This window comes from Caretta caretta, chromosome 1 (genome assembly GCF_965140235.1).
Source record: "Caretta caretta isolate rCarCar2 chromosome 1, rCarCar1.hap1, whole genome shotgun sequence".
Taxonomy (NCBI): Eukaryota; Metazoa; Chordata; order Testudines; family Cheloniidae; genus Caretta; species Caretta caretta.
Window position 1 is genome coordinate 11273973 of NC_134206.1, and position 12764 is coordinate 11286736.

Genomic DNA, 12764 nt, shown 5'->3' on the forward strand with positions numbered 1-12764 from the left:
ATGCCAGCAGCCCCAAGGCCATGGGTCCCAGCCCCCTGCCACGTCCCTGGGTACAGGGTCCCGGCTCCCTGCCATGTGCCCCAGGCCTGGGGTCCTGGCTCTCTGCCACGTCCCCAGATACAGGGTCCCGGATCCCTGCCACGTCCCCGGGGCCTGGGATCCCGGCTCTCTGGCACGTCCCCAGGGCCTGAAGTCGCAGCTCCCTGCCACGTCCCTGGGGCCTGGGATCCCGGCTCTCTGGCACGTCCCCAGGGCCTGAAGTCGCAGCTCCCTGCCACGTCCCCGGGGCCTGGGTCCCTGGCTCCCTGCCATATCCCTGGGTACAGGGTCCCGGCTCCCTGCCAAGGCCCCCAGGCAATTAGTTCCTGGCTCCCTGCCACATCCCCCAGGCCTGGCGTCCTGGCTCCCTGTCATATGCCCCCAGCCCCACCCCCTGCTTGGCCAGAGTCGTCACTAGGGCGGGTGCAAAAGTCTCGGGGAAGTCAGGAGGAGCTGAAAGGGCTGGCCCAGCACTTCCCTCTTCTGTACTCTCAGTCTTTCCTCTTCCTCTTCTCCATGCCAGATGACCCCTTGCTGCTGGCTCCAGCTTTGGCACCCTTTGGCCTGGAGGGGTCTGTGACACCAGTCACTCTTGGTTCATGGAATTAAATGAGCCATTTGTGCACAACGGCAGCTGGCAGCCCTGGGAAGTGTGATCCCCCAGAGAGCAGAGGCAGGGGCCCAGCAGCCTGCCCCTACTGGTCACGGGGCTTGTTCCACGCTCCACAGATCTCCTTAACCCCTGTCCCTCTGGGTTGAGAGCTGGGTGCAGGAGCCAACCTGCACTGGTGGTGTTGGCTGGTGAGCATCCCACAAAGAGGATGAGAGAACGTACAACACATGCCAGATGCTAGTCGCTTTGCTTAATGCGCTACGGAAGGCGCTCAGCTATGACGGTGGTGAGTGCGGTATCAGAAGCTTTGTCCCAGCTGATTCTGTTCTATCTCTTGGGTGCCTTTGCTGTGATGAGTAATGAGGGGTGGTTGGCAAGGGTGTGTGGTCCTTAGCAGGAAGAGGTGACTCAGCTCGGCAGTGGCTTCACTCCTTTTAATACAGAAGGATCCAGATGGTGAACAAGGGCAATTGATTATCTAAGCCAAGGGCTCTCTTTCGAAAGATACTGTGCGGTCATGCAGTATATGTATACTAAGTGGATTAGCAAGGAGATATGAGTCATGCTATCTGCTGTGTGTGGAGAATAACTATCCGTGTAGCTCCATTATGGATGATACCACTGGTGGAGAGGCCTGGCTACCTGCTGCCTACTGGAGACTGGGGTTGGCATGAGGTCTCATTGGGTGAGGCTCAGTGAGGACCAGACAGAGGTAGTCTCGTTAGGGTGGGTGACATAGCTAGAAGAACTGACTGGAATTTGATCAGCTCTGCCAACTGATGGTGACTGGCCACTATATGTGAAAGAGGTTAGCAATTTACAGGTGTTCTTAGACTTCGGGCTGCTGCTGGGGGCCTAGATAGGTGAGGCCCTTGAGCATTCTCCAGGAGGGCCCCTCACCTCTAGAAAATGCTTCCCACCCTGCTCTGCCCGGGCTGATGGGCTGCACTGCAAGGCTCATGGGGGAATTACATTGGGGACTGGACCTAAGGATGGTTATGGGGGATAGCGGTATTGGATCTAAGCTATTTAATCATAGAATCATAGAACTGGAAGGGACCTTGAGAAGTCATCAGGTCCAGTCCCCTGCACTCAAGGCAAGACTAAGTATTATCTCTGGACCATCCATGACAGGTGTTTGTCCAACCTGCTCTTAAAAATCCCCAATGATGGAGATTCCACAACCTCCCTAGGCAATTTATTCCAGTGCTTAACCACTCTGACAGTTAGAAAGTTTTTCCTAATGTCCAATATAAACTGCCCTTGCTGCAATTTAAGCCCATTTGCTTCTTGTCCTGTCCTCAGACGTTAAGAAGAACATTTTTTCTCCCTCCTTCTAACAATCTTTTATGTACTTGAAAACTGTTATCATGTCCCCTCTCAGTCTTCTCTTCTCCAGACTAAACAAACCCAATTTTTTCAATCTTCCCTCATAGGTCATGTTTTCTAGACCTTTAATGTAATGTTATAGTTACTTTGAATAAGGAATCTTGTAACCTTTCCCCCAGCTTGGGATGAGCCTTTCCGTTAGCTGGGTTTTATAGACCAAAATAAATAGACACAGTCCCCCTCCTTCCCACTACAGGCTTTGTGCACATGGGTATCAGGGTTTTTCCCATGTGCACTTGGAACTTGATCCTGCAGGCCTGCACCCCAGTGATCCCAATTGACTTTGGTTTGCTATGAGCAAGGACTGCTGCTACCTTGGTAAAGGTTGCAGACTGGGGTATCCAGGACGTTGCATAGGAAGTTCTGTGCACATAAGTGTTGGCACGCATAACTGTCTGGAATTTGAGAGGAGATGTCTGAGAGCACCATTATTTAATCTCTTACTAGAGAAACCAGCATTTCACAATCCTGGCTTCAGGCAAAGGAAGAGAACAACATGTGGGTCCACTCCCGCTCCCATTGAAATCAAGGTCAAAACTCCCATCAACTTTAGTGGGAACAGTCTGCACCATGTTATTTGTGCTTTGTGGCATGACTGTAATCCAAATTCAGTCTGATTTCTGTGTACCCTAGCTTATTAATAGACAAACTGAAAAGATATACCTGAGTTACACTTCAGACAAGGTGTAACCCTTCTGCCAGGTGGAGCCGGCAGCAACCAGGGCCAGGTTCAATACCTAGGGGTTCCTTTTCAACAATGCAACACAGAACCAGCTCGAGCCCCCATCCAATAACCTGGGAAAATTACACACCACTCCCTGGGCACCTCTGAGAGACAATACTTCCCAGCTTGCAAGCACAGAGTCTGAGTGCAGAAAAGAAACTTTTAATGAAAGGCGGGAAGTCACCTGACATTAATTAGGGGAAAAGTTGCAAGCAGGATTCATAAACATAAAACTGTGAGCAGGACACCCACCCCAGAGTGAGTGGGGCAGAGCCTTATGCCTCGTGTTCTTGAGTTCTACAACCAAAAGTTCCTTTTCTGTGCCCCTCTCTGCTCCATCACCATACCCCACTCACAGTGATTGTCTTTGGTCAGTGAGGACCCAGGGTTCAGAGGTGCATTTGTGTGAGTTCACCTCCCGTCCAGGGAAGAAGGCACCTTGCTTTCTCTGCCATCTGAGCACTTGCTCTGGCTGGCCACACCACCAGTTGCGGTTTCTCTCCACTGGCCGCCTTGCCAGCCGCTTGTTTGCCACTCCCACCGGCTGACTGCTCGCCAGTCCCACCGGCCGACTGTCAGTTACCTTTTGCTGCCACCTGCCTCTCTGCCGTGACCTCTGCAGGTCAGTCTCTTAGTAGTTGTCAGCTCCTAGTGATTTTCAGCTTTTTGCAGGCTGGGCAGAAACACCGCCCCACCACAAGTGATCTCAGCTCTCATTAAAGCACTTAAAATAACAAAGCCCTGGTCTACACTAGGACTTTAGGTCGAATTTAGCAGCGTTAAATCGATGTAAACCTGCACCCGTCCACACGATGAAGCCCTTTAGTTCGACTTAAAGGGGTCTTAAAATCAATTTCCTTACTCCACCCCTGACAAGTGGATTAGCGCTTAAATCGGCCTTGCCGGGTCAAATTTGGGGTACTGTGGACACAATTCAACGGTATTGGCCTCCGGGAGCTATCCCAGAGTGCTCCATTGTGACCGCTCTGGACAGCACTCTCAACTCAGATGCACTGGCCAGGTAGACAGGAAAAGAACTGCGAACTTTTGAATCTCATTTCCTGTTTGGCCAGCGTGGCAAGCTGCAGGTGACCGTGCAGAGCTCATCAGCAGAGGTGACCATGATGGAGTCCCAGAATCGCAAAAGAGCTCCAGCATGAACCGAACGGGAGGTACGGGATCTGATCGCTGTATGGGGAGAGGAATCCGTGCTATCAGAACTCCGTTCCAGTTTTCGAAATGCCAAAACCTTTGTCAAAATCTCCCCGGGCATGAAGGACAGAGGCCATAACAGGGATCCGAAGCAGTGCTGCGTGAAACTTAAGGAGCTGAGGCAAGCCTACCAGAAAACCAGAGGGGCGAATGGCCGCTCCGGGTCAGAGCCCTAAACATGCCGCTTCTATGATGAGCTGCATGCCATTTTAGGGGGTTCAGCCACCACTTCCCCCAGTCATGTTGTTTGACTCCTTCAATGGAGATGGAGGGAACACAGAAGCAGGTTTTGGGGACGAAGAAGATGATGAGGAGGAGGAGGAGGTTGTAGATAGCTCACAGCAAGCAAGCGGAGAAACCGGTTTTCCCGACAGCCAGGAACTGTTTCTCACCCTGGACCTGGAGCCAGTACCCCCCCCGAACCCACCCAAGGCTGCCTCCTGGACCCGGCAGGCGGAGAAGGGACCTCCGGTGAGTGTACCTTTTAAAATACTATACATGGTTTAAAAGCAAGCATGTGAAAGGATTCATTTGCCCTGGCATTCGCGGCTCTCCTGGATGTACTCCCAAAGCCTTTGCAAAAGGTTTCTGGGGAGGGCAGCCTTATTGCGTCCTCCATGGTAGGACACTTTACCACTCCAGGCCAGTAACACGTACTCAGGAATCATTGTACAACAAAGCATTGCAGTGTATGTTTGCTGGCATTCAAACAACATCCGTTCTTTATCTCTCTGTGTTATCCTCAGGAGAGTGAGATATCATTCATGGTCTCCTGGTTGAAATAAGGTGCTTTTCTTCAGGGGACACTCAGAGGAGCCCGTTCCTGCTGAGCTGTTTGCCTGTGGCTGAACAGAAATGTTCCCTGCTGTTAGCCATGGGGACGGGGGAGAGTTGAGGGGGTAGCCACGCGGTGGGGGAGGCAAAATGCGACCTTGTAACGAAAGCACATGTGCTATGTATGTAATGTTAACAGCAAGGTTTAACCCTGAAAGACTGTAGCCACTGTTTTATAAAATATGTCTTTTTAAATACCGCTGTCCCTTTTTTTTCCTCCACCAGCTGCATGTGTTTCAATGATCACAGGATCTTCTCCTTCCCAGAGGCTAGTGAAGATTAGAAAGAAAAAAAAACGCACTCGTGATGAAATGTTCTCTGAACTCATGCTGTCCTCCCACACTGACAGAGCACAGACGAATGCGTGGAGGCAAATAATGTCAGAGTGCAGGAAAGCACAAAATGACCGGGAGGAGAGGTGGCGGGCTGAAGAGAGTAAGTGGCGGGCTGAAGACAGGGCTGAAGCTCATATGTGGCGGCCACTCCACCACAGAGGATTGCCCAAAAAAAAGAAGGCTGGCATTCAATAAATTTTAAAGTTGTAAACTTTTAAAGTGCTGTGTGGCATTTTCCTTCCCTCCTCCACCATCCCTCCTGGGCTACCTTGGTAGTCATCCCCCTATTTGTGTGATGAATGAATAAAGAATGCATGAATGTGAAGCAACAATGACTTTATTGCCTCTGCAAGCAATGATTAAAGGGAGGAGGGGAGGGTGGTTAGCTTGCAGGGAAGTAGAGTGAACCAAGGGGCGGGGGGTTTCATCAAGGAGAAACAAAGAGAACTTTCACACCATAGCCTGGCCAGTCATGAAACTTGTTTTCAAAGCTTCTCTGATGCGTACCACTCCCTCCTGTGCTCTTCTAACCGCCCTGGTGTCTGGCTGTGCATAACCAACAGCCAGGCAATTTGCCTCAACCTCCCACCCCGCCATAAACATCTCCCCCTTACTCTCACAGATATTGTGGAGCGCACAGCAAGCAGGAATAACAATGGGAATATTGGTTTCGCTGAGGTCTAAGCGAATCAGTAAACTGCGCCAGCGCGCCTTTAAACGTCCAAATGCACATTCTACCACCATTCTGCACTTGCTCAGCCTGTAGTTGAACAGCTCCTGACTACTGTCCAGGCTGCCTGTGTACGGCTTCATGAGCCATGGTATTAAGGAGTAGGCTGGGTCCCCAAGGTTACATATAGGCATTTCAACGTTCCCAACAGTTATTTTCTGGTCTGGGAATAAAGTCCCTTCCTGCAGCTTTTGAAACAGACCAGAGTTCCTGAAGATGCGAGCGTCATGTACCTTTCCCGGCCATCCCACGTTGATGTTGGTGAAACGTCCCTTGTGATCCACCAGGGCTTGCAGCACTATTGAAAAGTACCCCTTGCGATTTATGTACTCGCCGGCTTGGTGCTCCGGTGCCAAGATAGGGATATGGGTTCCGTCTATGGCCCCACCACAGTTAGGGAATCCCATTGCAGCAAAGCCATCCACCATGATCTGCACATTTCCCAGGGTCACTACCCTTGATATCAGCAGATCTTTGATTGCGTGGGCTACTTGCATCACAGCAACCCCAACAGTAGACTTGCCCACTCCAAATTGATTCCCAACTGACCGGTAGCTGTCTGGAGTTGCAAGCTTCCACAGGGCTATCGCCACTTGCTTCTCAACTGTGAGGGCTGCTCTCATCTTGGTATTCATGCGCTTCAGGGCAGGGGAAAGCAAGTCACAAAGTTCCATGAAAGTGCCCTTACGCATGCGAAAGTTTCGCAGCCACTGGGAATCGTTCCAGACCTGCAACACTATGCGGTCCCACCAGTCTGTGCTTGTTTCCCAAGCCCAGAATCGGCGTTCCACAGCATGAACCTGCCCCATTAGCACCATGATGCATGCATTGGCAGGGCCCATGCTTTCAGAGAAATCTTTGTCCATGTCCTGATCACTCACGTGACCGCGCTGACGTCACCTCCTCGCCCGGTATCGCTCTGCCAGGTTCTGGTGCTGCATATACTGCTGGATAATGCGTGTGGTGTTTAATGTGCTCCTAATTGCCAAAGTGAGCTGAGCGGCCTCCATGCTTGCCTTGGTATGGCGTCCGCACAGAAAAAAGGCACGGAACGATTGCTCTGACGGAGGGAGGGGCGACTGACGACATGACTTACAGGGTTGGCTTCAGGGAGCTAAAATCAACAAAGGGGGTGGCTTTACATCAAGGAGTATTTCAGGCAGGACTTCATGGAGGGTTGCAATAAGAAATGGTGCACCTAAGTTATTGTTCTTATTGGAACAAGGAGGTTAGTCTGTCCTCTGATTGATACATGGCTAGATTTACCTCGCTGCATCTTCTCTGTGAGTGACTGCAGTGTGACCTAGAGAAATGAGTCCCCTAGACGGAGGAGTGGTGGGGGGAAGCAAATGAGTACAAAACAAATCTGGTCTATTTCTTCTTTTGATCCACTCCATCTATCTTTTACATCTTTGGCTGGCAGCAGACGGTGCAGAAGGACTGCATACCATCCACATCTCATGGCTGCTCGGCAGAAGATGGTGCAATACAACTGCAAGCCATCCTCATCTCTTGCCTGCCCGACAGAAGATGGTACAGTACGACTGCTAGCAATCCGTATCGGCTGCCCGCTCACCATAAGACGGTTCAATAGGACTGACTGCAGGACTAAAGAGAATGACCTGGTCAAGTCACTCCAAATTTAGTCCCTGCGCCCATGTCTGCCCAGGCGCTCCTGGCCGATGTGGCCAGGAGCACCTCGGACATAACAATGATGGCTACCAGTCATATTGCACCGTCTGCTGCCAGAAGGCAATGGGTTGCTGCTACTGTGTAGCAATGCAGTACCACGTCTGCCAGCACCCAGGAGACATAGGGTGACGGTTACCTGAGCGGGCTCCAGCTTGCCGTGGTATGGCGTCTGCACAGGTAACTCAGGAAAAAAGGCGCGAAACAATTGTCTGCCCTTGCTTTCACGGAGGGAGGGAGGGAACGGGGGCCTGACGATATGTACCCAGAACCACCCGCGACAATGCTTAGCCCCATCAGGCATTGGGATCTCAACCCAGAATTCCAATGGGCAGCGGAGACTGCGGGAACTGTGGGATAGCTTCCCACAGTGCAACACTCCGGAAGTCGACGCTTGCCTCAGTACTGTGGAAGCACTCCGCTGAGTTAATGCACTTAAAGCATTTTCTGTGGGGACACACACACTCGAATATATAAAACCGACTTCTATAAATTCAACCTTATTCCGTAGTGTAGACATACCCAAAGACTCTTAATGGAACCTATTTAGCTATATCTTTGAACAGCAGAGAGGACCAGGTTAAACCAGACCAGGAACCATTGGGAAGAGTCCACATTTTATGGCTGGGACAGCTGGCATTTGACACCCTGGCTTAATGAGGTCCTTTCAGCTGAGGGTGACCCCTTCATTAGGGACAGGTTAAGCACAGTTCTGCTCCCCTTTATTCATACAGCAACATTGATAACTACATCTCCCTATCCCTGCTTTCAGTACTAAAGTGATTTGTAACCCAACACCAGCCAAAGTTGATCACTTTGAGCAACACAGCTCTATCTGCTGGATATCTTGGCAGAGCAGATATGTTCATGTAAATAGTTTGCTCCTAAAATCTCTCCCCCTCCCAGCTAGTTGTCAGGGGAGAACTCATTCAGCCCCTGCTTACATAGGTATCCCTGGGAATGGGAACTCAACTGGTAACACTACAAGCTACCATTGACCTACATGTGCCATACAGAGTCCTTGAATGCACCTTCACCCTTAGGTATAAAACTGGTCTGCTATTAAACACCCATTTTAAAACATGATTATTATTAAACATAGGGATGAAGGATGGACTTCTGGTTACAGCACCGGGCTGGGAATCAGGAGTTCTGAATTCTATTCAGGGTCTTCCCATCCACCTCCTCAGTGTCACTTAGCAGCTTTGTGCCTCAGTTTCCCCCCTTGTAAAAGTTGGTAATAACAACTAGCTGATAGGGGTATTGTGTGGCTTAATATATCCAGGATCTTTGAGATCTTTGGATGGCAGCTGATATAGAAGTGTTGTTATGCTTTCCTTAAGGGGATATGTGTCATCTATGGCAGTGGTTCTCAAACTAGGGCCACCGCTTGTTCAGGGAAAGCCCCTGGTGGGCCAGGCCAGTTTCTTTACCTGCCGCGTCCGCAGGTTCGGCCGATCATGGCTCCCACTGGCTGTGGTTCACCACTCAAGGCCAACGGGGACTGTGGGAAATGGTGCGGGCCGAGGGATGTGGTGGACACACTTCCTGCAGCCCCCATTAGTCTGGAGCGGCGAACCGCAGCCAGTGAGAGCCACTATCGGCCGAACCTGTGGACACGGCCGGTAAACAAACCAGCCCGGCCCGCCAGGGGCTTTCCCTGAACAAGCAGTGGCCTAGTTTGAGAACCACTAGTCTAAGGTACAGAAAATAAAGGCAAATGAGCACATTTAACCCTTGGGGAGCTGTGTCATTATTTTGTAATGGGTTTATTTTAACTAGTACAAATCCCTGTGTGGTACATTCCAATCAGTTTATAAATGATATATATCAATTTACCTTAATTTGGTAAGGAGCTGCCTTAAGCTAGATCGAGGTAAGTCAGTTGTAAACCGATTTAAGTGTGTCCACATAGGGGTTTGCTGCAGTTTAATTTTAAAACCGATTTTAGTTAAACCTATGCAAGTTTTGTGAGCAGACGAGGCCTTAAGAACAATTGTGTTCAAGTGCAGAGCATGGTGGCAAATTCAGACTTGAAAACATGACCTGACTGTAGCCAGTGCAGTGATGTCTGCCTGAGCCTGCAGCCAGCCTGAACCAACAGCTCGGAGAGATGAATTGCCCTGCGTATCACAGTGGGGTGTTCAGCAATTCAAAGCGGATAAAGCCAGAAGAGACCATCATGCTCATCTAGTTCGATCTCCTGCATAAAACAGGCCAGCATGTCTATTCGAAACACATCCACGCTCTATGTAAAGAGTCCAAGTGATGGGGAATCCCCCACCTCCCTAGGTCGGCTGCTCCAGGCAGGGCACACTATTAAAAATGTGCACACTATTTCTAGTCTGAATTTGTTTCCCATCAGCTTCCAGTCTTTGGAATGACTGCTAACGACATCCGGAAGTGAGGGGTGAAGGCCCTGCCACTCCCTCCCCCCCCTCACTCCTCCAACAGAGGACTCCGTGGGAATGTCCACACTGCAAAAAAAGACCCATGGCAGTGAGTCTCAGAGCCTGGGTCAACTGACTCTGACTCAGGGGGCTCACACCGTGGGGCTAAAGGCAGCTGTGTAGACATTCAGGATCAGGGTCTGAGCCCCTCCTCCCTCGCCAGGTTCCACAGCCCGGGCTCAAGCCCAGGCTCGAGGGTCTACACCGCTATTTCTGTCCCCACACTGTGAGCTTGAGTCGGTCAAGCTGGGCTCTGAGACTCGCACCCGCAGGGATTTGTTTGCTGTGTGGACGGAGCCTGTGTGTAGCTGAAGAGGGAGGCAGGCCCAGCCCACCCACCAAAGCTGATACACCCCATCTGCTAAGCTAAGTACTGGGGGGGGGCATCCCTGCCTCTCTGGGAATGGCGGAAAGGGGACCCCTTTGCCACCCCCGCTACTCCTGAAGGCAAGGGGTGGGGATAGACGACCCCATGCAGCTGCTGTCTGGCAGGGGAGGATGGCCCCCAGGTACCGTCACTCCAAATTGGAGCAGGGCCTCATCTCCAAGCTGGGACAAACCACCGATGCCTCTGGAGGTTCCACAGCTCGCTGCGCAGAAAGCACACGGCAGAGGCCAAAGGCAGCAGCTTCCCCGATTTGAAGCATTTCTGGGCCGGCTCCGTTAGCGTGTAGGTAATTATTACCCACGCTAATCTCTGTGCTGGCTCCATTCCATCGGCTGTTGCAGCAGGGTGTCAAACATCCCCAGGGCTAAAGAACAAAGCAGGGCCCAGTACAAGCTAATCAATCATGAGCGGGAGCACAGAGTTCAGCTCACGAGGCTCGCGAGGAGGATCAAGCGCCACCTTGTTAGCTCTCTCTCCAGAGGAGCGCGGGGGCTGTGAGTCTAGCCCCCGGGAGCTGGACACAGCTGAACTTCCCCTTACTTCGGCATCATGGTCACTAGCTGCAGCAGAGGAAAGTGGTTCCCAGCAGGGACAGGGAGCACATGCATATGTATGCATTTGTTTCTATTCAATATGTATTATTGCTGGGGCGGGGGGTGGTATGACAGTGATCCCCCATGGCTAATTATTCTATTCTACTGGAGCAAATCCATGTCTGCCTATGTCCCTGTGCTGGGCACCAGGAGCACCCAGATACCTCAGTGACAACTGTGATTGAGCTCAGATCCTCCTACTCAGAAAGCACAGGCCCTTTCCATTGAACTGAAGGAGAATCTTCATTAATGTTAGCAGTATAGGGCCTATGACAAAGAGTTGATCAATTCCATTCCATAGAAGACAGTGGTTCCTATACAAACTAGCTAGTTCATTGCACACTCCTCTTTTTAGGAAAAACGTGTGCTCCCATGTCTGGGTTTTACCTACACTCAATCCTGCCAGTGTAACAAATCTACAGCCACATATCCTGGGTGCCCACAGGATTGCTATTGTGTTATTAGGCAGAAGTTAGCTGTGGGTCAGGGATTTCCATAGATCAGCTAATATTACCCCATGAATACTTGTCTTACAAGCCCATGCACTAGACAGATGATGCATTACTCATTTGAGCTATCAGGCCTGACGTCCTCCAACCGCCCCTGCCAACTTCCAGCTCCCCCTGTCCTGACACAGAGGCTCTCATCTTTGTTTCAATTCAAAATAAGTTACCAAATTCTCCTCCCCCACGATCCCAAAATGATGTAGCGGGAAAAAGACAGCTTGCTTAGAACAAAATGATTAGGAGACAACATAGTTCAACCTTCAACTTGGTTTAATTCTTCGCTCACATGTTTTTCTGTTCTCAGATTCGTATTGAAATAGATGGCCCAGTAGTTTCAACTTTGGCGGAGGTCAGAGGTGAAATGAGTTTGTGGCCTCAGCTTTCTGAAAGCACTAATGCAATTTTGACCTGTCATTGTTTGGCCAATAGCTGTCAGGGAAGGAATGTTTATGAATAATTGTTCCCATTTGCTCAAAGAATCTAAAGAGCTTTCCAGATGGCATGAACTGCAGGTATCAGTTCCACCACCACCGAAACGCAGCCAGTTCTAGGGTGTAACATGGCAGTTGTTTCACAGCACAGGGCAACACTACCTAACATTTTAGAACAGGAAACATGGAAGAATTCTGGATCCATATGAAACTTCAGGGAAAATATAAGGAGACAAATGACCATTAACTACACAAACTGGAACTTAGCCAGGACACCAAGGGTGACATCCTTTCTCAAGTCCCTCCCCTGCCACAGACTTCCTGTGTGACCTTGGGCAAGACACTTAGTCTCTGAGTCTCAGATCTGCACTGTGCAATGGGCATAACAGCACTGCCCTGCCTCCCAGGGGTGTTCTGAGTATAAATACATTAAAGATTGTAAGGACCTCAGTTGCTATGGTGATGGAGGCCATATAAGTACCATAGACCAGTGGTTCTCAAACTAGGGCCGCCGCTTGTTCAGGGAAAGCCCCTGGCGCACCAGACCAGTTTGTTTACCTGCTGCGTCCACAGGTTCAGCCAATCGCAGCTCCCACTGGCCGCGGTTCGCCGCTCCAGGCCAATGGGGGCTGCAGGAAGGGCGGCCAGCACATCCCTCGGTCCATGCCGCTTCCCGCAGCCCCCGTTGGCCTGGAGCGGCAAACCGCGGCCAGTGGGAGCCGTGATCGGCCAAATCTGTGGACACGGCAGGTAAACAAACCGGCCCGGCCCACCAGCAGCTTTCCCTGAACAAGCAGGGACCCTAGTTTGAGAACCGCTGCCTTAGACTAT

At 50.9% G+C, this 12764-nt stretch overlaps 1 long non-coding RNA gene across 1 annotated transcript; it reads left to right on the forward strand.

The window, feature by feature from the left end:
* Window positions 1-3349: 3349 nt before the first annotated feature.
* On the forward strand, window positions 3350-5365 carry LOC142069006 (uncharacterized). The gene is made up of 2 exons (XR_012664812.1): window positions 3350-4448; window positions 5037-5365. It is a non-coding gene; the product is annotated as an uncharacterized LOC142069006 (long non-coding RNA).
* Window positions 5366-12764: the final 7399 nt, after the last annotated feature.